At 37.1% G+C, this 27,654-nt stretch overlaps 1 protein-coding gene across 3 annotated transcripts in view; it reads left to right on the forward strand.

The window, feature by feature from the left end:
- Positions 1-27,654, forward strand: part of asb1 (ankyrin repeat and SOCS box containing 1) — a 106,603-nt gene that overhangs the window by 63,528 nt on the left and 15,421 nt on the right. For 2 of the 3 annotated variants that reach the window (XM_056465886.1, XM_056465888.1), the window contains exons 7-9: positions 3,724-3,795; positions 3,947-4,095; positions 22,855-22,962. The gene's annotated coding sequence lies outside the window, so the exon portion shown is untranslated. The remainder of the gene's footprint in view (positions 1-3,723; positions 3,796-3,946; positions 4,096-22,854; positions 22,963-27,654) is intronic. The other variant, XM_056465889.1, reaches the window with a different exon arrangement.

Consider the following 27,654-nt stretch of genomic DNA (forward strand, 5'->3'; position numbering starts at 1 on the left):
ATAGAGCACCCTAAGGATGTAGTGGAACGGGGGATGCGCATCATGGATGTGCAGCCAACTAATCTGCAGCAACTGCGTGATCCTATTATGTCAATATGGACCAAAATCTCTGAGGAATATTTAATGTACCTTGTTGAATCTATGCTACCAAGGATTAAGGCAGTTCTGAAGACAAAAGGGGGTCTAACCTAGTACTAGTAAGGTGTACTAGTAATCTATTTATACTCACTGGCCACTTTAATAGGTACAATTGCTCTAACACAAATTCAGTCTAATCACATGGCAGCAACTCAAGGCATTTAGGCATGTAGACATGGTCAAGATGATCTGCTGCAGCTCAAACTGAGCAACTGTCCAAATCTGCTGTGACTGTTTGCCGGTCTTGCTCTGGTGAAACGCCGCTGTTCTTCCAGTTCATACGGATGAGTCTTGTGTAAAATGCTATAGAAGATCTTTGCGTGATTTTCTGGCATTAACGCTGCGTCTGATATAACAGCAGGCAAACTCTGAGACTCAACCGAGCGCTTAAATCTCTGCTCTGTCAAAGCCACTTAACATCACAGCCCTGTCTGCTACTTCAGACAGACGCATTTCCATACAAGATCATTTAGGTTAGAAATATGGCCCTCAGAAGCAGCCCGGGACGCAAGAGAGCAGAGTTTGGTGAAGGTTTAGGGGGAAGCGAGGCCAGGCCAAGGTCAATGCTTTTAATATTCTTCTGTATGTGGGTGAAACTCCCAGAAGACTCTCAAATGACAATTTCAGGTGGTGTGTGTATGTGTGTGTGTGCATTTGTCATAAACGTGGGCCTTCTTATCCTCAGACTGGCTGATTGCAGAAAAACCCATGGTTCACATTAAAAACTTTCAGTCTTGACAAGATACAAAGACTTTGATCCGGCTCCGACTTAATAACAACAGATGACATGACTGTAAGGTAATGCTCCAGCATGGAGATGCAGTGGTATTATATGACAAAACAATTGCTGAACGCTAGAATAATATAGCATAACTCGAAAGACCCCAGGATCAAAAACAAGATAACATTACAGTAGACATTAATGTTAGTGTTCACATTTAAGGCCGGACAAAGAACAAAGACACTGGAGGAAAAGCATGTGTAGAGGTTTAGATTCTTTTCACTACTGACTTATTCGGATGAAAAATAAATAAATTACCTACCCCTATATACATTTCTGGAGAGAGCAAAATACGTCCCAGGAGCTACGCTTTTTTTGCAGTTTTTGTTTTCTTGAATCCGCCGGAGGCCGCTGTGTACGCTTTTTGAGACCAAAAATTTTTCTCGCGAGTGCCATGTGCCTGGTGTTCTTTTTTGTACTTCCACCAGAGGCCGATGTCGACTGACTGACCAACCAACAGATCCCCCCACCCACCCCTTTCCCTAAACCCAACCAATAGTGCTTTAAAAAGCACCAATTGACCCGACCACGGACCACCCCCTTCCCTGAACCCAACCCCAGTGTTTTCAAAAACAATCCAGAAAAAGTGTGCTTTACGGCAGCCTGATTTTTACCACGTTTTCAGATTTTACCACATTCTCACCGTTATTTAATTGTTTATTTTATTTTTTGGCTTTTGAATGCTGAATTCTAGAATAATATAGCATAACTCGGAAGACCCCAGGATCAAAAACAAGATAATATTACAGTAGACATTAATGTTAGTGTTCACATTTAAGGCCAGACAAAGAATAAAGAAACTGGAGGAAAAGCATGTGTAGAGGTTTAGATCCTTTTCACTACTGACTTGATTCGGATGAAAAATAAATAAATTACCTACCCCTATAAAAATTTCTAGAGAGAGCAAAATACGATACCCCCACCCACCCCCTTCCCTAAACCCAACCAATATTTTAAAAAGCACCAATTGACCCAACCACCCCCTTCACTAAACCCAACCAATAATATTTTAAAAAGCACCAATTGACCCAACCACCCCCTTCACTCAGCCCAACTTTTGTACTTTTTGCCTTATTAGTTAAGTAAAATCATTGACCATTGAGACAATTCATTTTTTTCGATCTGTTGAAAATTGTGGTTGTGCTTATTCTCTTAATGAGTTATGCGTGTGTTTTGAGAATAACGTGCATTAAACTAATCTCATCTCCCATTCCCTTTAAGAGTCAGTTGTGTCGTGCCATGATGCATTTGCTATTTCTAAATTTAGTTCTAATTTCCATCAAATGAATAAATGAACAATAATAACGAAGTGTGGTCAAACAACTGAGTTATACCAAACACACGTTCTATTCTTATGACCCATATGGTAATGCAGATGTCTCCAAAACTCGACAGGTGGACAAATCTAAGTTTGTATTTATTAAAACAAATATAAATATGCATATAATACATAATACTGCTAATAACAGTGTAACGCAGTAGCGTCGCTACTAGTAGTGACGCTACTAGCTTAACTACATTTCTCAGTAGCGTGGTGGTAGCGTCGCTACTTTCTAAATCAAATAGCTTTTCAGTAGCGAAGCTATTTTATTAGTCAAGTAGCGCAGTAGCATCTACACAAGCTACATTTACAGATCGCGGATCAATAAGAGATGGCACTGACATTCACGGAGCTGTGAGGCCAGTGTCTAGCCGATGAAAGTAAATCCATATGATTTCTTCGATTTCTTCTTCTACCTGTGTACGGTGTTCGACAACAAAATTTTAGGTGCGTTACTGCCACCTGTGGTTGGCGACGTCACCAACCGAAACTTGCTTGATGGAAAGATGACTGGGGGAGAGAGTTATTTCTGAAGCAGGACTCCTCGTGACCATACCTCGAGAAGTACATGTTAAGATGCAATAACTTAATTTCTGACGCTGTGCTCGAAAAATACTTTAGTATATATATACACTATACACACACACACACACACACACACACACACACACACACACACACACACACACACACACACACACACACATTATATATATATATATAATTCTTATTCCAAATATTTCCCTTTTCTATAAATTACTATAGTACTTTAATTGTGTAACCTGGTTTTATTGGATTTTTTGTTTTAACTGTTATATACTGTAATGTGTTTCTGTTTAGTGCAGCATATTATTTACAGTAAATAACTGAACTGAACTATTCTGCTTCATATGTTTCATTCAGTTTTATTGATCACTAAGATATGATTGACTTGGATTTAAGTTGCTTCGATTTAAAAAAGAAAATTGTAAAAATAGCTTAGATGTAGCTAAGCTTCTTTTGCCATGTAGCTTTTAGCTTAGCTCGCTACATTTCCCAGGTGGTAGCTTTTAGTGTAGTTAAGCTACATTTTAAGTAGAGCAGCTAATAGCTTAGCTCACTACATTTTTCAAGTAGCTTGCTCAACACTGGCTAATAACAATAACATTATACAAATGCAAATTATCATGAATAATCTGAAAAAAGTCCCCCGACGGGTGTATGATAGGGCCTTATATTTCCTGCGAGGAGCACATTCTCTCATTGAGGGCGTAATACAACGTGGTTAATTGCAATTCAGCAGTTTATTTTTTAAAAGCTAACTAATTCAACTAAATAATCACTCACATTACATTAATTGAAAAAAGTAACTCAAATATTATTACTTTATTATTTAAAGTAACACGTTACTTCACACGTCACTTAGAAAAATAATATTATTACGTAACTCTCATTACTTGTAACCCAACACTGTTTCTGAATGTGTGTATTTCCTCTGTTTCAGACTGACGGACACTGAGATGCACTGACTCTCTGTGCAGGCTGGCGAAGAGGAAATCTTCATATGGTAATCAAGGTTGAGTAAACATTTGATGGCATGAATGTGCAGTATGGCCGTCTGCCTTTGACATTTAAGTCTGGCGGTCACAGTCATGCGTGCATTCTTTCAGCATGGCTCATATTTTTGGTGTCCAGTCCAAGAAGTCTTCCCTCGTGCTTTTTTTCAGGAGGAAATTATTTTTCATTGCCCCCGAAAGAGCAGTGCTTTGCCAAGCAGTGTTGCTCCACATTCTGCCGGTGGGATGCCAAGTCCTTTCCCCTTGACTCCTTCAGGAGCGCTGAAGGCTTCCTTTAACCCTGCTGAGACACCACACCAGTGAGTAGCTCTGATCTTCTGCACCTAACAAAATGAATGTAGTTTCTGATACTTATTCTTATAGTCCAGGGGTATCAAACTCAAATTGGTGCGGGGCCATTTCAGTGACTGACAATTCATAGGGGGGCCGTTTTAACATTGTGGAAACCTGACATAATTGATGCATCTTAGGACAACAGACATGATGTTTATATTTCACCATTACCTGTTACTAGTGATAATGCAAATAATAACTGCGTATACTCTATGCATTTATATAATCTTAGACACTTATACACTGAACCGTGCACGTGTGTGTGTGTGTGTGTGTGTGTGTGTGTGCTGTATAAATTGTCCTAGTAATCAGTTCATGAGTAGCCTCAGCTGTGTCTGTCTGCAATTATAGGGATCTAGGCCAGGTGTGTGAGTAGTGCATGACTGGATCTTGTAGTCCATTTAATTACGGATTTGTAGTTCTATGCAATACTGTGTGTTTACCAGCAATCTGCACAGGCTGGATCACTGGTGATCGTGACACCAAGTCAGTTAAAGTAGGCTTTTGTTTTTGTTTCAAACATATACAGTTAGTACACAGTGAAAGGAAACAACGTTCCTCCAGCACCAAGGTGCTACATGCAACATAAATTTAACAAGTTAAAAAGTTAAAATACTCTAAGAAACCTAATTAGCTGACTAGCTAAAGTTTAACAGTTGCCAAATTAGTGAAATTGATTACCAAAAAATACAGTCAACATGTGGTGGCAGTGTAATCGTCTCTGTAAAGTAATTTTCTAGTGATTGTTCCCAACCTGGGGGCCACAAGGTGCATCAAAGAGTCACCAGAGATTTATGAGGAGTAATATATAAAAATGACATATAATGATAAAACAAATGCATGAAATTAAATATTAAATAATAAAAAAATATTTTATAATTATAATTGTAACATTCTGTAGTGTATTTAGCTACTGTTTAAGGCCATTTAGCCGATTTCACCACACAGTAAACATCATTCATCTTCTCATCAGTAACATGCATCTAAACAGTCTCTGAGTCATTATGTGTAAGATTTTGGACATCTTCTTAGACACTTTTAATGCTTCCAAATGGTTTGCTGCATTTATAAATGTCTTGTGTGTCTTGAGGTAGTTCATTATGATGATTTACTTTCTATGTGTGATTTGATTGGACGGGTATCACTGGACTGATTTTTCTACTCAGCCAATCACCAAAGGCAATAAAAAATAAAGTAGTGACTGCAGGTTGAAGAAACGAGTGGAGTAAAGCACTATTAATGGACTTAAATTAAAATAAATGTACACAATTTAAAACTACTAATTGAATTATAATTCCTGAGAAGTAACTGCTTAATTACAGTAATTTGAGTATTTGTCATTTGTAACTTTACAGTACATCACTGGTTGTATGCACCTTCAGAAAAAGGTACACGATGGCACCAATAATGTACCTTAAGGAACAGTTTTGTACCTTTGTAAAAGTTGTACCTTATATGATACAGAAAAGACCTCTTATGATACTGTTCTGTACCTTTTATGTACAATTGAAATGAAGGATCACAATTGTTCTTATAAAAAGGTAAATAAGTGTTGGACAACTTGTTTATTCCAATATCTATGAAAATCGATATTACTGTAAAGTCAAAGTGATTTATGAATAATTTCCATATTAAAACATGAATCATCATTTAAAATCATATGTTTAAAGAAACTCATTTATTATTAAGTTCTATAAAACAAAACAACTGATAGAAAAGAACTCTAGGTATTGTAAACTAAACAATTAAGGCATTTTTAATAAACATTTGGTGAGCATTTTCTGATAAATACATTTTCATTATTGATATCTGCACCTTTTGGCGTTTGCTTTCCACTACACACGTGAGCCCGCAAAAGTCCTGCATATGTAAAGTGTTCATGCAGACATTTTACTATAGTAAAACTAATCAAACATTGTGCATATCTCATTACAATAGTTTTGCATTATTCTATTTCTATTTTAAAATGAAGTCAATTAAATGAATGTTAAAGTAATTACAAAGGTATTGTGTGAAAACTGGAGGAAAAAAAACATGTCTTATTTTGTACATGGAAGAATGTGTTTCTGTAACATTTTTTGTGAAACGTGTTGTGAAATGTTTAATAAAAAATAGATCTTTAGATTTATGGTAAAGTATTTTTATTCTTTATTGTAAATGGAAAAAGATGCATTCACACAAAAATAAAACTTTTTAAAAAACATTGTTTAAAAATGTATTTGATGTTTTATATTTACTGAAAAGGCGGTTCATTCCACTGTGGCGACTCCAGATTAATAAAGGGACTAAGCCTAAAAGAAAATGAATGAATGAATATTTATTAAAAAATAATAAACTGACACATTTTGGATAGAGCAAAATGCCTTTAAACAGTTCTTGAAGGAACACATTTGACACTGTTAAGTAAAAGTGTCTTGTCACTGTAGTGGTACTTTCATGGATCAGATTTGTACCTTTGATGAAGCTACAATATTGTATCTGCAGGTTTTAAAAAACAAAGGAGCATTTTGGTTTCCCATGGTACAAATCATGTCCTTAAAGGTACAAACTGCAATGGTACAAATGTGCTTCTTTGTCTTAAGGTACAATTCTGTTCCATAAAAAGGCACTGCCCCAGTGACAAGGGCTTGTACCTTCTTTGGTACAACATTGCACCATTTTTTCTGAGAGTGTGTGGAGTTTGTTTGCTGTAATGTTTGTGTTTCTTAAATCATATTATGTGTCCTTAATAAAGTTTAAAGTACACTACCTGACAAAAGTCTTGTCACCTATCCAAGTTTTAGGAACTACAAATAATACATTGACTTCTAGTTGATCATTTGATATCAGAAGTGGCTTATATGAAAGGCAAAGGCCTCTAGATTACGCTTATTTTACCATAATAAAATATGATCATGCCTTGATTTTTAATTGTTTAATTAAGACGTAAGTAAGGTCTGACTTTGCTTAGACAAAAGTCTAAATAAACAGAAATAATGTACAGTATAAAATATAAAGTCATGGTGCAGTGGAAAAAGAATGAATATTGTGTATGACTCCCATGAGCTTGGAGGACTGCATCCATACATCTGACTCAAATAACTCATTAATAAAGTCATCTGGAATGGCAAAGAAAGCGTTCTTGCAGGACTCCCAGAGTTCATCAAGATTTTTTGGATTCATCTTCAATGCCTCCTTCTTCATCTTACCCCAGGCATGCTCAATAATGTGCATGAGAAGTATGAGAAGGACACAGGGAGCGCTATCCTGTTGAAGAATTTGCCCTCTCCTGTGGTTTGTAATGCAATGGGCAGCCCAAATGTCTTGACACCTCATGCTGTTGATGTTGCCATCCACTCTGCAGATCTCTTGCAAGCCCCCCATACTGAATGCAACCCAAAACCATGATTTTCCTTCACCAAACTTGACTAATTTCTTGGAGAATCTTGTGTCCATGCGGCTTCCAATAGGTCTTCTGTAGTGTTTGTGATGATTGGGATGCAGTTCAACAGATGATTCATCGGAAAAACCTTCTGCCACGATTCCAAACGATCAACTAGAAGTCAAGTTATTATTTGTTGCTCTTACAACTGGGATTGACGACAAGATTTTGTCAGGTCGTGTCATTTGATCCGTATATCGATTAATCATGTGTTGTTACACCCCCTACCAGCCTTCCTGAAATAAACCACTGCAAATTATTTTTGATTTTCTTCCTCTGAGATGCTTTTTAAGGGTTATAAAGCTTTATATAATCCCTCTGTTTCTTTTTGTTGTGTCCACGTAAGATGTCACTTTTGACGTAATGCGACTGCAAATAACCCCAGAGTGTCATTTTTTGCAGCATTCTTCGCTCTTGTGGTTTCCTTTGAAGACGTTGTTTTCCTTCCATTTTCTTGAAATTGAATTACTGTAGACTTCACATAAATGTCACCATTAAAGTAGGTTACCCGCATACATTCCCCTTTGACCAGTCAACACTGCTTGTCGTGCGGTGGAAAAAATGCACTGGTGCCTTGAGACGGCTGAGGCGACAGCCAGCACAGGATTAGCATTTTATTGCAGTATATCTCGTCATACTTTAACACACACACACACGTTCACCTTTACTTACTGTACGCTCTTTTCTGAAACTCACCCAGGTTTTTGGCTAGATGTGAATTCTTAGGCCTGCTGCCATGCAAAATCACCCACAGATGTAGAGAAAGGGCTTGGATTCACGGTTGAGTTTAACCTGTGCCCTACGGGTGAATGGAAATTGGTGGAAGATGATGGTTGCTTCTGTGTTAATTAATTGCACACCAAAATGGCTTTGCAATAAAAACAAGCATATATTTAATGTAAGAAAAAGACATACAGTGGAGAAAATAATTATTGAACATGTCACCAAATTTGCCCCGGATGTTGGTAACAACCAAAGAATTCCATATATCCAAAGAAAACAAATCTAATTAGTTTACAAATAAAGCTATGACACAGGTAATAAGTATTGAACATATGAAAAAAGGGAGGTGTAGAAATCTCTCAGTAGTTCTTCAGCAACCCTCTGCCATTTCTCAGTGTGAATTAATATTAGCTGCTTCAATCCAACATCTACATTAGCAGGATGATGAAGATGAAGCAGGGTGGACGTTTCAGCAAGACAATGATCCAAAACACAGCCAAAGAAACTCTCAAATGCTTTCAGAGAAAGAAAATCGAGCTGTAGAATGGCCCAGCCAATCACCTGACTTGAATCCAATAGGAAATACAAAATCAGGATTTGATAGACGAGACCCACATAACCATCAAGAATTTTACACTCCGTAGAATTCCGTGGAATAAAACTCACACCTGAGCAATACATGTGACTTCAATCTCCATATGAGAGGCACCTTTAAGCTGCCATCATTAAAAACGCCTTTTATATAAAGTATTAAATATGTTTCAGTAGTTCAGTACTTTCTCCTTTTGTCATTTCATTGCTATTACACATCACTCATTTTTCAGATTTTTTTTTGTTTTGTTTTATTTTATGTTTGTGTTGTTTGGGTTTTACCAAAATCTGGATCAATTCTATATCAACAGCTCCTTTAGAAATGTTATTCCCATGAAAAAACATGATGTGTTCAATACTTATTTTCTCCGCTGTATATAGTTTGCTGGATGGATGGATGGGTGGGTGGTGTTCTGGGAGAAAGAGAAGAGGGGAGGATCTCGGTTCCTCTGCCTTACGATGCCCTTATGGTTTATCATCACTAGTTGGCCACACATTTCAGGGTGTTTTTTTAATTTTTTTTTTATCTTGTCTTTCTTTATTTTTTCCATTCTTCTCTTTCCCTTTTTTCCTGTCACGGCCCTTATTTCTATTTTTCATCTCACTAAAAATTATATCAATCCAATTGGTTTACTTCTATTAACTTCTATTCTTTATGATAGCAGCATGCATGATAAGATTATAGTAACATGCTAGAAACCCACATATTCATGATGTTCTCATTCGTGTTAGACACCTACTAATTCACACTAACAACATGTAAACATTATAGTAAGAATCATCAAGCAATAAATTCTTTTTGTAAAAATAAATATCTCTTTTTTGTATTAGATATTTTGAAAAGTTTTAAAATATGAGTGAAAGTTCCATAATCATTCAGTGAATATACTTAAACGTATGTCTTTTTTTTATGTTTTACTGAAAAATAGGGCATGTTTAAAAGTTAATGGCAACGTAAAACATATTTAATATGTCAATTAATTAGTATTTTGATGCTTGAATATTCTTAAATGTCATCAAATGCTTTAAAAATGCCAGGAAATAGATATTGGTAGGTCTATAGAATCTTTACATTCATTTTCTTTGTAGCTTAGTGTCTTTATTAAACTGGGGTCGCCACAGCAGAATGAACTGCCAACTTATCCAGCATATGTTTATACAGTGGATGCCCTTCCAACTGCAACCCATCACTGGGAAACATCCATACACACTCATTCACAGTAATACACTAGGACAATTTAGCCTACCAAATTCACCTGTACCACATGTCTTTGAACTTGTGGGGGAAGCCAGAGCACTCGGAGGAAACCCACGCCAACACGGGGAGAACATGCAAACGCCACACAGAAATGATAACTGACCCAGCTGGGACTCGAATCAGTGAGCTTCTTGCTGTGAGGCGACAGTGCTAACACTGAGTCACCAATAAAAATGTAATAACTAGGCTCACATTCTCAGGCCTTCATTCATTCATTCATTCATTCATTCATTCATTCATTCATTCATTCATTCATTCAATTATTTTCCTTCGGCTTAGTCCCTTTATTCAATCCTGTTTTGCCACAGTGAAATAAACTGTCAACTTATGCATATAAGTATATTTTGTATGTTTTACGCAGCAGATGCCCTTCCAGCTGCACCCCAGTACTGGGAAACACCCATACACACTTATTTACATTCATACACTTGGGCCAATTTAGTTTATTCAATACACCTATAACGTACTGTATGTCTTTGGACTGTGGGGGAAGCCGGAGCACCCGAAGGAAACCTACGCCAACACGGGGAGAACATGCAAACGCCACACAGAAATGATAACTGACCCAGCTGGGACTCGAATCAGTGAGCTTCTTGCTGTGAGGCGACAGTGCTAACCACTGAGTCACCACGTCGCCTATTCTCTGGCATTATTAGAATTAATAAAAAACAGAATAACTAGGCCTGCAGAAACTAGGTCCGCGCGCAGAAATCCCCAGATTTACGCAGATTTTTAGCCCATCATCAAGTCTATTTATTTACTTGTGTCAATTTTTATTTATTCAGTTTTTAAATTAATTTCTGTATAATTATTGACTAATATGAAAATGTTCATATGAGTTATTTACAATATAGTTTGTAAAGTAATATTTTCTGTCTTTTAGTGGATACATTATATGAAAGACTTGCTTTGTTTACCAAATAAGTGGATTTAGATGGATTTGCATTGTAAACATTAAATAAAAAATTTAAAGCTATTATTTTTATTTCATATATTAAGGTTTTAGTTATGATACTCCTAAAATCATTCCGCATAAATCCTCAGACACTTTACAAAATTCTGTCTGGCCCTAGTAATAACTAATAAAAACTCAAATAAAAACTTAATATTTTTTCATTAGCACTCACTGTAAAAAATGCTGGGTTCCACACAATCGATTTATGTTGGGACAACATGAAGGATTTAAGTTAGCTTATTAGTTTTTACACATTTAAGTGGGTTGCACATAAAACAATTAAGTTGTCCCCCCCCAAAAAAAAAAACCTCAAGAATTGTGTTGATTCTGCTCATTTTAAATAAGTATTTTTTTTGTGTGTTGTTTGATTATAAATGCAGTCTTTAGTGTTAAATTAAGGACAAAACATCATTTTCAAAAGCATCAGGATAAAAGTATCATAAAATAAATAAATAAAAAGTCAGCAACGTTGACCTGGCCTCAATACTGTGTTGAAAATCTGTCTAGTGTCTGTCTTTGTATAGCTGGCTGCACAAACTCCTGCGACTCATCCTTTTTGATACGCGTTTACCTTTGGTGATCTGTTTCTTATTACTTTATTTTTATTTTTTTAATGAAACTTTTGGTGTGGTGGGATTAAAAGCCTTAAAAACTTGGCAACAGCTGAATGACAGGAAGAGAAACACCTTCAGCACAGATTGTGAGTCTCAGAGCAGAAGATCATGTGTGAAGGTCTGTGTAATACATGCACAGAAACCATAAACTCTGTAATAAGTGAGAGATGTTTTCCCTGCTGGCAGACTGCTTATGAAAAACAAGTCCTGTGTCGTCTAATGCTGGGTGTAGACTGGGTGTTTTTTCTGACTTTTACAACTGTTACTTGTCAAGATGTTCAGCTGCGCGAGATCTGAAGAAAAGGCCAAGTCAGATTGTGCAACATCAACTTTTATATCAGTGATTTTGAACTTGAATGATTGACAGCGCCAACTGGGGTTTCTTTGACATGCAGAATTGAAATGTTACAGCACAAAATAAAAAGCCATTGCACAAATGTTGGAAATATCTGTGTGAGTGTCTGGAGTCTGTCATAGTAGGGCAGAAATAAAATAGGTTTATAGCACATACTTTGAATCGAACGCATTCATTCATTCATTTTCTTTTTGGCTTAGTCCCTTTATTAATCCGGGGTCACCACAGCAGAATGAACCGCCAACTTATCTAGCACATGTTTTAAGCAGTGGATGCCCTTCCAGCTTCCAACCCATCTCTGGGAAACAAACACACACACTCATTCAGAGTGGACAATTTAGCTTATCCAATTCATCTGTACCACATGTCTTGGGGGAAACCAGAGCACCCGGATGAAACCCACACAGGGAGAACATGCAAACTCCACACAGAAACGCCAACTGACCCAGCCGAGGCTTGATCCAGTGACCGTCTTGTTGTGAGGCGACAGCACTACCTACTGCGCCACTGCGTCGCCCTTACTTTGACTTAATTTGAAAGTTTAATGAAAAAGTAAAACAAAACAAAATATTTTTACTATTGGCATGTTTTAATAGAACGTGCCGGTAGTATGTGCACATGGATGGGAAGGTTGTGGGTTCGATCCCCAGGCCGGCATGGAAAGCATGGTTGCGTGACAGTCAGGTCACCGTGAGCTGTGACAGGCTGTGCAACGGCAAGCGGATCAGAGCACTGTGTCAGAGACAAGGCAGTACGCAAAGGAGGGAGTTACAATCCAGACCACTTCCCCTGGGGACTTTTGGGTGACACGGTGGCTCAGTGACTGTCACCTCACAGCAAGAAGGCCGCTGGTTTGAGTCCTGGCTGGTCCAGTTGGCATTTCTGTATGGAGTTTGCATGTTCTCCCTGTGTTGGCGTGGGTTTCCTCCTGTTTCCCCTACAGTCCAAAGACATGCGACATAGGGAAACTGAATAAAATTAATTTGCCATAGTTGTGTGTGAATGAGTGTGTATGCATCTTTCCAAGTACTGGGTTGCAGCCGGAAGGGTATCCGCTGTGTCAAAACAGATGCCTCATAAGTTTGCGGTTCATTCCCCTGTGGTGACCCCTGATGAATAAAGGGACTAAGTTGAAGGAAAATGAATGAAAGAATGTCTGTAGAAACATTTTGATTGACATTCCCCCTTTGTATGAGGGGGAGAGCCCCACCATTAGTGATGATCTCTCCCTCATTAGCAAAGGACGTTACTCTTGTTTTTGAATCAGCCATTATGCTGATACATAGGTATGTGTAGCTCCAACCTCTTTTTAAAAGAGCACAATCTCATTTCAATATAAAGCGACAGTCACTAAAATGGCACAATTTGGATCAAAGCCTAAAGGGGCATTTTCAAATGGTCGGCGCAACCATTTTCATGATGGTCAGCGCAATAGCCTAGTGGTTAGCGTGTTGACATACAGTATGGTGCAGTAGCACATCAGGGTGTTTTGAGTTTGAATCCTGATTCATGGACATTTCTCTACTCTACCCCCCTTTCTCTCTCTCCAACTTCGCTTCTGTCTAAGTACTGACCTATATAATAAAGGCCAAAAATAAATCTAAAAAAAAAAAAGACGGTTGATGATGTTCATCCACAAGATGGCGACAGAGACAGCATAAACCCTAAGAGAAAAACAGCATAATTTCAAACTACAGCTGATCAAATCATTTTTAAAATAGTAAATGACTTTCTAAGTTGATCTCTCTCTTTTGTATGTTGTAGTGCTGTATTTATACCATAGTAATATTGTGATCTCCCGATTGCAACAGAGAAATACTTGGAAATCTCAGTAGACTGATGGCATTTCATGCCGTTCAGTCTTATAATCTTAAAATGTGAGTACAATCACCTGTTTTGTCATAGACATTACGCTAGAGAATCATTCAAATAGCTCTAAAGTGAAGTTAGTGAATGAGCAATGAAGTTTTTGTTTTATTGTTTTGTTATTGTTTTGTTTTTATGTTTTAAATTTAGCTTATTCAATTCACCTCTAGTGCATGTATTTGGACAGTGGGGGAAACCGCAGCTCCTGGAAGAAACCCACACCAACATAGAGAGAATATGTAAATTCCATACAGAAATGCCAACTCTTGCCATGAGGCAGTGTTAACCACTAAGCCCCTGTGCTGCCCAATTTGTTTATCAATTATTTAATTGTAACTTGGCATTTTATAGTCCTAGAAATTGTAACAGTTTGTAGTGTTAGTTTTCACTTGGGCACATCTGACCTCAAAGGGATAGTTCACCCAAAAATAAAAAAACTCTGACAATTCTCACCCTTCACTTGTTCAAAACCTCTTTGAGTATTTGAACACAAAAACAATATATTTTGAAGAATGCTGGCACCCATTGACTTCCATAGTACTTTTTTCCTACTATGAAAGTCAATGAGTGCCAGCATCCACAATTCTGCAAAACTCATAATAATTTAAAACCACATTAAAAATAATAAGTGATATTCTCATTTTTGTACCTTTCACTTTTGTGTGAACTATCCCTTTTACCGGACTAAACAGGGGAAAACTTTTCAAATCAAAGTAGGTGGAGCCCCAAAGCCACACCTACCTATTAAGTAATGAACCAATGGAAGTTCAAAAGCATCCCTGCAGGCACAGGACATCAATATGACATCATATTGAAATTGTACCCCAACGTAACCCAACGTTGTGGGGACGTTGGAATTTGTTTGGAAATAACATCAGTCCAACATCAATGTCCAACATCCAACCTAAAATCAACCAAATATCAACATCTAATCATTTTACGCCTTGACGTTGTGTGGATGTTACCATTATGACTTCTATCAGATATTGGATTTTGGTAACTTTCCAACACAACCTAAAATCAACCATATATCAATGTAATATGACGTCGTTATTGGACATCAAAATAGCGTTGTCCTTAAACGTTGGCTAGACATTGAATTTTGGTCACTTGATGTCATGACCGAAATCTAACCTAATATTAACATCTTATGTTGTTTTTTGCCTGCTGGGATTTATCAGTCAGAACAAACCTTTCAAATATTGTTCTAAATAACATGATACCAGTTTGTTTTTCAATGGTGTTTAAAGTACATCAAGTCTTCAGCTTAGTCTTACATTTATCCCAGTAAATTTGTGGCCAAAATCTGGCTTTAATTTGCTGGATTCTATATATAATGACTTGATCATCCACTCATCTAATGCTGTGCAGAACAGCAGCTCTTTTTGTCATACTTGTAGCTTGTCTTAAACAACTCCTCCTTACCGAGTTAAATTAAAGCGTTACCACAATAGACTTGACCTTTTCCCAGACGTCAAGGCTTGCGGTGTTGAGCAATTATGGTTATTTGGCTTCTGTTGAGGATGATTCTTTGTGTTGGTCTTGCAGAAAATGTCTGTGGAAACTGCCACATATTTGAAGCAAAATGACTTGCTGTAGCAATGAAGCAAACCGTATGAGCGTGCAAATTGTATATTAGGAGATTTTGTAATGAGCATATTATGAGTATTTATTTTTTATTTTTCATGTTTAGAGGACGCTTGGGTTTCCATCGGCCACAGTCATGAAAAATATTAGCGGAATTGGAAACTCTTGAAGGGATAGTTCACCCAAAAATGAATTGTTTTTTACTATTTACTCACCCTCAAGTGATCCCCCCCGAAGGAGCTGGAGGTGTTTAGGCATAGGGAATTCTGGGATTTTCTTCTAAGACTACTGCACCCACAACCTGGCCTGGAAAAGCAGTAGAAAATGAACGAATGAATAGATTTTTTGGGGGACAACTTATTTGTTTTATGTTCAATCCACTTAAAATTGTTAGGTTAACTTAATCGATTTGGGTTGTAGGTGGCACAGTGGAAAATAAATGAATAAATGCCGAATTAATGAATGAATGAATGAATGGATGATTTAGGTTGGGACAACATGAACAAATTTTGTACAACCTTGCATTTTTTACAGACTATAACACACTTCATATTTAAAAAAAAATGACATTCACTGTTTGTTCAAACTATTTTTTTAAAGTTGAGCTGAATCAATTTAATTCTGAAGTTTTTTAGTGGACAACTTAAATCTTTTATGTTCATTTTGTTTGGAAATGAAAATCGGGTGGAAGTCAGAACCCAATGTCAGGCCGACGTCAATGTTCAACGTCCAACCTAAAATCAACAAAATATCAACGTCTAATCAACTTAAATCTTTTATGTTCAATCCACTTAAATTTGTAAAAACTATTAATTTAACTTAATTCCTTCATGTTGTCCCAACCCAGATGGATTGTGTGGAGCCCAGCATTTGTTACAGTGTAGATTTTAATATACGCCCTTCACTTGTCATGACCCCTGATACTAAAAGTAATTTTAAGTTGATAAGTTATTAGTCTGACTTTTCTCTAACTTGAAAAAGAAAGTGGCTGTTGTGATACAGAACTGCAGGAACTCTGTTTTTTTTTTTTTGCATTACTGCATCTGTGCCTTTCATGCAAATGCCTCACCGTATCTTAAGGCTGCAAGTGCAAACAGGTTGGCATTGTGCCTCGCTGGGCTCTAGAGACCCACTGCAGACCTGCCACTTACTTCCGCCAACTTATCCTTTCCACTCCAACCATGCAGACTTCCAAATTGCTCTCAGATGTCAGCCTGGCGTGCAAAAAAAGAAAAAAGAAAAAAAAGTGTGGCTGTTCCTCTGGGGTGCATTTTTTAGTGGCATTCATTAAAATGCCTGAAGACTCTTCTTTAATATTGACGCAAAACATGTAGCTGTTGCATCATTTTCAAATGGACGTTAAAGGCTCTTTACAGGTGATTGTGGCTTCTTTACATTTGTTTTTTTTTTTTTAATTTGTACTCAAAAAATTTAGCTTAATGCTTGTTCAAACTACTTATTATTGAGTTGTTTTCTTGCAGTTTCTTTATAATTAATTATGTAGATTATTAGCAAATTCTGTAATTATTAATTGAAAAAAAATACTTTTAGACTATATTGGGGGAGTTTATAAACAAATGTAACTTTCATCTATCAGGGTATACTCACACTAGGCCAGGCATGGGCAAACTTGGTCCTCGAGGGCCGGTGTCCCTGCAGAGTTTTGCTCCAACACTAATCAAACACACCTGAACACCCTAATTAGTGTCTTTAAGATCACTAGAAAGCTACAAGCAGGTGTGCTTGATTAGGGTTGGAGCAAAACTATGCAGGGACACCGGCCCTCCAGGATCGAGTTTGCCCATCCCTGCACTAGGCTATCTGAACCATGCCCAGGCACATTTGACCCCAATTTCCCGGTTCATTTGACAAGTGTCCGGCCAACTGAACCGTGCCTGGGCCTGATTGGACGAGTTGTGCCAGAGCACGGTTCGGTTAAGCTTTGGTTTGGTGAGTGTGAGTGCAAAGCGCTCCTGAGCATGAAACTGAAAATGCAACGTCATTTTTTAAAGTTCAAGATACCCTGGAATACTTTTTAAAAATTATTTTAACAGATTTGTATGTGTTAAGCAGCTGTTAAGACAATGTTAACACCTGTCAGCTTTAATTGTGGGGAAAACTGGATAATGTTGAGGTTTTGTCAGCTAATTTCATCTTCTGGGTTTTAAATAATTTTTGGGGCGAGATCAAAATCGGTGACAGTGCGAATCTGCTAGGGGAGTGATGACGTGTCTGTTTCTCATTATTATTCATAGAGTTTTCTTGTCCTAAAGATACGCGAGCTGTCACTGGGGTGGTACCTTTATAAATGGTACAAATTTGTACCTAAAAGGTCCATATTAATACCGCAAGGGTATTAATAAGGGAATTTAAGCACATATTAGTACCTAAAAAGTACAAAAGTGTTCCTTTTAAAATTTTTAGGTACTAATTTAGACTTTTGAGGTACCAATATGGACCTTTTAAATACAAACATGTACCTTTTGAAAAGGTACCACCCCAGTGACAGCTCGCTTACCTTTATTTCTGAGAGTGTATAAGAAGACCCTGCTTATTAATTATTCAACAGAGCACATGCTTTCCAGAGGTAAGACAGACCTGCCAAGCTGTGAGACCCATTGACCGAGTTCTGTTAATGCCAATATAGCAAAGCTGTTGGTTTGCAGCAAGCACTTTGTCTGGAGAGCTGTACGAGAATTGGAGAATGGCGGACTTTGTCTTTTATCAGTTGAGTTTGTTACAATTCAGACACATCGCCTATATCCGTTCTGTCGTGTTCGCCTCTGTTTAAAATCCTCCAGATTACCAGCAGGGCTAATAGTTGGAATAGACATGGAAAGTGACGAGCTGCATTGCTATCCACCGTGTCTGCATTCAGACCCAGGGATTGAGGAGGAGAGTCCTCCTCTTTTAAAGTGTTTATATAAACATGATTATCTTTATAATGATATAACAAATTGTGGTTATGTGAAAGTACAAAAAGCATATGTAGCAGGACATTAAATTACTGTTCATTTTATTGAAAAAAATCCTGAGGTAGACTTCAGGATTTCAGGAAAGAGGGAGGTTTCATGGCTCTTTAAGGGACTGTTTCATATGGATTTATAAATCTTTCTTGCTTTTAAATGAATGTGAATTGTGTATTAAAAGATACAAATCCCTCACTGCACATCAGCTGTCACCTTCAGCAAGCCTCCACTTCATGAAGGTTTATGAGCATCAAAAGTTGTGGATCTGTTCAGCAAAAGATTTGACTGTGTCACTGCATATCAAACGACTTCGAATAATACAAAACAATATAACTAAAGCAATCTCCATTGTACGGAGCGAAAGCGCTTCTCTACTGTTAAACTGAACAGTCGCATCATCGATGACGTAAGTGTGCTCAGGCTCAGAGGGCAAAATAAAGTGTTAGTCCCTGCTAAGGGGGAGAGGGGAGCACGGACAAGACAATTATGACTAGTGTGATTATACCCTAAGACACAAGAACTAATTTTCTGGAATGCTCAAGCTCTTTAACAAGGATTAAAATATAATCTTTAAAAGTGATTATGTGCTTATCTTCAATATTTTTATTGGAAAATTACATGTACCTTCACTTCATTTTGTCCTCGTCAACAACCAAAGTAAAAAAATATAATTTCACAATGCAGTATTTGGCGTTCTGGGAGGTTATAGAGCAGTTCATTACACCTTTATATGAAACATGTCCTCCATTTCACTTTATTTTTAAGAGCTTTACCAAAATCACTGATTTATTTTCAAAAAATACATCTACATCTTCTCCTGAATGCCAGCTGATAGACACAGTGTTTACCTCAGGAGTCTAATGGCATCTTCTTGATGCTTTACCGCATTATTACCCTTAAATCAACTTTTAATACACAAATAAAATGAACCAGATAATCTGCTAAAATAAAGCCCTGTCTAAATAAATGGCCTCAGATTTATGGTGTACTCTTCGTCCAGTTTTGTTTCCAAATGGTATTTTAGGGCCTCATCTATTATCAGGCGAAGCTGTCTGATAATCAGCCAATAATGAAACTCTCTTGTTGTTTATGTTTGGATGATTTCATCTGAAACGGATGACCAATACTAATGATATCCGTGATTTACCAACTGTATCCACACTGACTCACGAGGGCTTTACTCATTCACTGATTGTTCATGAGAAAGACATTTTAAACACTGACGTGAGTCATTGAATCAATGTTTTGGGGATGAAATAAGCAGTTCTTCATGGGCTGAGTCATTTTATTAATGTCTCTGCGAGAGTCTTTAAGGCTCCAGGATCATGGCACAATGATTTTACTATCATAATTTTTTTAATAGATCTACTGAATTGATCATTGTTAGCAGGTTTCTAAAGAGTTTCATGTTTTCTAGTTTAAGTCTTCAAACTGAGCCATTATGTCTGTGGGCATGTGCCACCTCTATTTCTGTGCCAAGCTGATTTTGATTGATAAAAAAAAAACTTTTACTTTTGACATTTTTTTTTCTGTGTTGTTTTTTTATGTACGTTTTAAGCAAGTAGTTTGATTGAATGTCACTGAAGTTGCACAAACTGTATTATTTTACATTTATGTTATTTATGGCAATATATAAAATACATAGATAGATAGACAGACAGACAGACAGACAGACAGACAGACAGACAGACAGACAGACAGACAGACAGATAGATAATTATTTTTAATTTTTAATAATCTTAATTTTTATGGATGTTATTATGTATATGGATGGACGGACGGATGGACGGACGGACAGACAGACAGATGATAGGTAGATAGACAGACAGACAGACAGACAGACAGACAGACAGATAGATAATTATTCTTAATTTTTAATAATCTTAATTTTTATGGATGTTATTATGTATATGGATGGACGGACGGACGGACGGACAGACAGACAGTCTGACAAACCGACAGACTGACAGACAGACAGACAGACAGACAGACAGACAGACAGACAGATAGATAGATAGATAGATAGATAGATAGATAGATAGATAGATAGATAGATAGATAGATAGATAGATAGATAGATAGATAGATAGATAGATAGATAGATAGATAGATAGATAGATAGATAGATTTTGGATATGTATTTTGTATTAAATATTATTATAATAAAAGAGCTGAAGAATAATCATATAACTAATAAGTCAAATAATATAACTATAATAAATAGTTGTTATTTTTATTCTTAAATTTTAACAATACTATAACTGTAATATTTATTTCTTTACATTTTCAAACACACGAGTAATAAAAAAATATTATTACAACTTTGTACTTGATAATATATTTACAATATAAAATATATAATATAATTTCTTCTTAAATAATAAAAATAAAATATTTTGAAATGATAACTTATTATTTGGATTTATTTATCTATTTGGACTGCCACAGCGGAATGAACCGCCAACTTATCCAGCATATGTTTTACACAGTGGACACCCTTCCAGCTGCACCCAACACTGGGAAACATCCATACACTCTCATTCACACACATACACTATGGACAATTTAGTTAATTCAATTCACCTATAGCGCATGTCTTTGGACTATGGGGGAAACCGGAGCAACTGGAGGAAACGAACATGGGGAGAGCATGCAAACTCCACACAGAAATGCCAACTGGCCCAGTCGGGACTCGAATTAGCAACCTTATTACTGTGAGGCAACAGTGCTAACTACTGAGCCACCGTGTCACCCTATTGTGATTTTTAAATGGTTAAACTTTTGTCTCATCTTTTATTCATTTATTTATTTTTTAATTTTTTTAATTTATATTCTCTTCTTTATGTATTGTCCACAGATTGAAGTGAGCTAACCCTGTGCGATAGAACAGTCTGTCTTCTCAAAACTACAAGCAACACCACAGTGATCTCCTTTAAAGTTAATCTGAGGATTTTTCAGTCCACATCCAGTGTATAAACTGCACCTGTGACCTGGACAAGAGCCCTCGGGTCTTTATCCTGTAAAGAAATGATAAAAGAGGGATATAAACAGTCACATATGACCTGTCAGCGCCATCACTTCTTTAGGACGAGAGACGGTATATATTCAGTTTCTGGACAGTGTCTTTTCCTTCAGCCACACAGAGACTGAATGAGAGCTTTGACCTCCGACCCTGAACACAGGGGTTGGAGATCTGCTATAACAATCAACACCTTCATCCATAAAGCCTCAGACAGATAAAGAGATTCATCTTTTTAACAGACAGGATCAGATTCAATAAACATAGGCTCATTCTAAAAACGTAGCCCATATACATTTCTGGAGATCGTGAATTCTGTAGCCAGAAGTAGGTGTGGCTGCATATCGTCTTTAAAACAAACGCGGCGTTATGACGCCGTTCCTTTCGTGCTTATCAGCTGACCTCTTACCCTTCGTATGGACGGCTTTCCCACTGTAACCAGTTTGTCCATTTAGCTCACCATGTATGTCGGCAGACTTGAGACACAAAAAGGACCATGACAACGGGGTTTGAGTCTGGTGAAGAGCGGTTCCAGAAAGCAAGTAAGACAAAAATAAAATAAAGAAGTAAATAACAGAGTGAGAACGTGGTAAAATGTGTTAAAAATCAGATGAGGGCATTTCTGGATTGCTTTTGAAAACACTATTGGTTAGGTTTAGGGAAAGAGGAGGGTGGGTTAGTCAATCAGTCAGTCAGTCAGTCAATCAGTCGGTCGGTCGGTCGGTCGGTCGGTCAATCAATCAATCAATCAGTCAGTCAGTCAGTCAGTCAGTCGGTCAATCGGTCGGTCGGACAGTCGGTCAGTCAATCAATCGGTCGGTCGGTCGGTCGGTCGGTCGGTCGGTCGGTCAGTCGGTCAGTCGGTCAATCAGTCGGTCGGTCGGTCGGTCGGTCGGTCGGTCGGTCGGTCGGTCGGTCGGTCGGTCGGTCGGTCGGTCAGTCAGTCAGTCAGTCAGTCAGTCAGTCAGTCAGTCAGTCAGTCGACAATGACCTCTGGTGGATTTACATGAGTACAGCAGGCCCGAATGTCATTGATCTCAAAAAACGTACACATCGGCACTTGGCACTCTCAAGAAGCAATTGCGTGCTTTAATAGGTATTTTTATTAGTTTTACATTTTACAATTCAGTTAGTCTTTATTTCTGTTTTCCTTTTTTACAATGTAGATTGAGTTAAAGGAACTTAACATAGGTTAAAAGTCATAATATTTCAAAATTGTGAAACATTCCAGCAAATCAGGCAGAAAGGAGTGTAGTGTAAAAGGCTGGTGTGCAGTTTGACATTTTATTGTATTTTTGCGGTAATTTACTGGCAGCACTGTTGCCAGCGAGTTACTATAACTGCCGCTTTACAAATCTTTTTACCAGGATGGACCACGCCACACGATGTCCTACGATGATGGCCAGATACTCAGAGTGGGGGTACCATCTGTAATGTTTTGGTAGAGTGGTTGGACCCCCGACTGAACCTAGCAGGTAAGAGAGGGTTTTAATGATTATTAATGGGAAGCAAGGAAATATACTGTAAACCCTGTTGTTGTCATTACTAAAGGTATTAAGTTAATATAACTTGACATTACTTAAAATAACAACTTTTCCCATCAAAAATTAAACAGGTGTGTTTAACTTACTCAATAGGCAGCAAAACACTTTTAATTAATATTTTAAGTTCTCTGAACTTAACATTTTAATTTCTTTAAACGAGTCACCATGTCTTTTGTTAAAACGATGGCTTGCGCTTGAAATTCTGTCTCGAGAACTGCGATTGGTCGATATTATACGACACAAGGTGGTCCTTTTGCTTGGGATGCTGAATTTTGCTGAAGCACAGCAGGAGAGAGTCAATACCTGAACCCATATGATGAAAGAGAAAAGTTAAATTAGTAAGTAGATATTTAAAGGTTTATATAAATTTTTCTAAATTGATATACACGCAGGGGCGACATGGAGGCACAGTGGGTAGCGCTGTTACCTCACAGCAAGAAGGTTGCTGGTTCGGGTCAGTTGGCATTTCTGTGTGAAGTTTGCATGTTCTTCCCATGTTTGCGTATGTTTCCTCCGGGTCCTCTGGTTTCCCCCACAGTCCAAAGACATGTGGTACAGGTGAATTGGGTAGGCTAAATTGTCTGTAGTGTATGTGTGTATGTCCTGGTCCTCCAGGTTAGGGGTTGAGCGTTGGGCTAACGACCCACCTCGTAAAAATTAGATGTTACAAAACACAAACATGGTGTGGCTGAATATCAACTTCGGCCCTGGGAGTAAGTAAGTAAGTAAGTAAAGAATATAAAAGCTGAAAAATGTGCAAGTTTAGTCTATTAGCCATTGTAAGTTATCTGTAATTAAACATTTAAGTTCATTCAATGAAGAGATCACATTTGGTCAACTCAATTAATTGAGTTGTTTGATTTCCTATTACACAAACGAACTGAGGGAATTACTGTCCTCAAATCATTTGAGTAGTCTTAACTTATTAGGGTTTACAGTGTAGAGGGAGGGAGGGTTGGTTCAAGAGAATGAGATGAACAGTGCTAGAGGGCTGGTCTGCTTTAACTAAATTTTAGGGAGTAGGTTTATAGTTAAGGAGGCAAAGTGAGGCGTGGTCCCGCTGCCGAACCTTTGTTAACAAGTTAACTCCATTTAAATAACAGTTTTCGTATTTTGTGTGGTTTTTTCCATTTGTTTATGTTTGTGAATATAAATGCACTTGACAGACGTGTGTAACTTAGGGACCTTTGCAGCACCTTCATATAAGTTATCCTTGTATCCTTGATATTACAGTTTTTCTCAGTCGCTTTGGTGCATTTCTCACAACACTATTTAAAAGAATCCTATTGAAATCAGTGTAAATAGCCCAAACAACAGTAAATAAGACCATCTTAATAAGGTTTTGTTCGTGTTTTGATTTTTGAAGGTGGCTGTCATATTGTGGTCTGTTCTGTGGTGTTTCTGTCCAGCCCACAGGAGAACTGTTTATGCAAGAAGATTTTATAACCCTGATGTGTTTTGCAGACAGGGCTGAGTGATGGAAAGTGCTGGAAAATAAAGTGGGGAAAGTGTCCCCTACTTTTAATGAGAGGAAGAATTTGTGGTCTAGTTTCTGGATGTCTATATGAACTCAGTGTTGGGGGTACACTGTAAAAAATGTACATGGCTGCCTTGCATTCTTAGGTTGAATCAAAATAACCTTATGTGTAGGACCACACAGAATCTGCACAACTCTGCAGAGTCCATCATTCAGTCTATTTAACTGCTTATGTAAATGTGTGTAAAGATATATTTGTTGAGTTTTGATGTTCATTTTCAGTAATTGAATATGTAAATGTTTAGATGATTTATGTGCAGTACAGTTTTAGAGTAATATTTTGCTTTTGTCTTTTAGTGAATTCATTCATTCATTCATTTTCTTTTCGGCTTATTACCTTTATTAATCAGGGGTCGCCACAGCGGAAATAACTGACAACTTATCCAGCATATGGGCTATGCCCTTCCAGCCACAACCCTATACTGGGAATAGTGGATTTATTATAATCGAAAATTACTATTTTTACCAAACAACGGGCTCTAATTTGATCTGTATTGCAAACTTTTGATTAAAAAAGGTTTATGTCATGTGTTAAGATTTTAGCTTCACTTTCAGATTTACTATCAAAATCAATCCGCATAAATCCACATTTTTATGATTTTATTTAAATGAGTTTTTTTACAATATTCTGTTCAGAAATAGCTAAAAAAAAACGATTCAGAATTCTGGCCTTGTATACAAGTAATTTACCTTAAATTATACTGATAAAACTGATTTAAAACAGCTTTTATAACCTAAAAGTTTGGTTGAAATATGATTCACTTATTTTTTAATGTTCATTATAACTTATTAATATATGTTGTCATGACTTTGATCATATTCACAGTGTAACACATTACAAGTAGCACACACAAAATCTAGTTTAAGTGAAGTTTATTTATAAACTAATTTCACATGCTTATGATTGATATTGGCTGGTCCCGCATTATCTAATTTATGATTCACCAATCAGACGATTCTTAAGTCACCATAAATAACTAAAGTTCCATACCACAGTCATCTTCATTTTGAAGTATCCCCGCTTCCACCCCTACTCCTCCTCTCCTAGATTGTGCGGCATGGCGCCCCACTGGTTAGCACTGTTGCCTCACAGTAAAAATTTCATTGGTTCTAGTCCTTATCAGACCAGTTGACGTTTCTGTGCAGTGTACATCTTTTTCCCGTACTCACGTGGGTTTCCCCCGGGTCCCCCGGTTTCCTCCCACCATCCAAAAACATGAGACTTAAGTTAATTAACTAATCCAAATCTGCACCATAGACATGCTCCTAATAAGTAGTTATCTCTTCATACCCATCTCTAATTGGTCATTAGCTACAAACAAGGGAATTCTCGAGATCTACCTGAGCTCAAACTCCCCTCTCGCCCTGCAAACAGGAGGTAGCCCAAGGCTCGAGGATCTTCTGAGCTCAGGGCTCTCTCCCGGGACAGCATGCCAAACACACTTTATAACCAATCATCAGCTAAGTGTGAACTCTTGAATTCACATTTAATTCACTGAGAAATACAGTTGTAAATATCTTTTGATTTCAAAGATGGGGAGGAATATTTTTGTGACCATTATTGCTTGACAGACAGACAGACCAGCCTGATCTCACGAGAAAACGTAAGTATTTTACGTTTTGACAGTTTAGTGGCTAATTCAGTCGTAGTTCAGTCGTACGAAATTGTACGATTTTAAAAAGGAGGCGTGGCACCTAACCCCACCCCTAAACCCAACTGTCATTGGCAGATGAGCAAATCGTACTAAATTGTACGAATTAGATTGTACGAATTCGTACGAATTAACCACTAAATCAAAAAGCTACGAATTGCCGTGAGATTGTGTTGGACAGACAGATTTAGGAATATAGATTAATAATTCCTAAATTATACATATTTTTATGGATTTTATTTTAAAGATTGTAATAAGTTGAAATGACACGTAACGTTAATTTGATTCAACTTGAAAATTTAGGGTAGCAGCTAATTTCTTAACATATGCTTGATTAAAATAAAAGATGCTGTGTCAAGTTTAAAAAAAAATAAAAAGCAGTGGAACAATCAGAAGAGTTTAAAGGTGGTGTAACCATTGCAAGCTTTTATAAAAAAAATAGCTCTAAAAAGCTGTTTTAATTGACTGCAAAATGGCAGAGGAGACACATTTTTTCAAAAGCCATTCCTAAATACAGTTTTATCTAAATACTTTTTACATGCAAAGACACACTCCAAGTGTGAATGGTCCCTAATATGACCATTTTCTGCTTTAAAAACATTTATTATTATTATTATTATTATCTTCAGTGGTCTACTTTTTTATGTAGTTCCAGGAAAATTGATAATTTTATTTTATTTTTTACAATTTTTGATGATTAAAGTATTAAAATACACATCCCTTTATTTTATGTCATTTTTTGATAACACCTTAAAGTAAAAATGTACACCATTTACTGGCTTATTATTACCTTTCTACTTAATATCTCTAGATATTAACTGTTTATTAGCACTTAAGTATGATCTTAATTTACATCCCTAATCCCAAAACCTAAAACCAACTACTATCTTACTAACCAGCTAATTAATAGTTTATTGAGCTAAAAAAGCATGAATTATACATTAAAATAAAGTGTGACCAAATGTATTAAAACAAGAATATTTAGAATCTGCAGCATGGTGGCGTATGTTTCTGTGTGGAGTTTCCATGTTCTCCCCGTGTTGGTGTGGGTTTCCTCCGGGTGCTCCAGTTTCCCCCACCGTCCAAAGACATGTGCTATAGGTGAATTGAATAAACTAAATTGGCCGTAGTGTATGAGTGTGTGTAAATTAGAGAGTGTATTGATGTTTCCCAGTTCTGGGTTGCGACTGAAAGTGCATCTGCTGTGTAAAACATATGCTGGAATATTTGGCGGTTCATTCCGCTGTGGCGACCTCTGATAAATCAGAGACTAAGCTGAAGGAAAATGAATGAAGTCTTAGTTAATAGCTGTTTGTTAATAGCATGAATTGTACATTACATAAAGTGTGACAATCTTTTAAAACATGAACGTTTATAAATCTCCATCTTGAAAATGATAATGCAGTGCACAGGACAGACCAAAACAGCATATCT

This window comes from Danio aesculapii, chromosome 9 (genome assembly GCF_903798145.1).
Source record: "Danio aesculapii chromosome 9, fDanAes4.1, whole genome shotgun sequence".
Classification (NCBI taxonomy): Eukaryota; Metazoa; Chordata; class Actinopteri; order Cypriniformes; family Danionidae; genus Danio; species Danio aesculapii.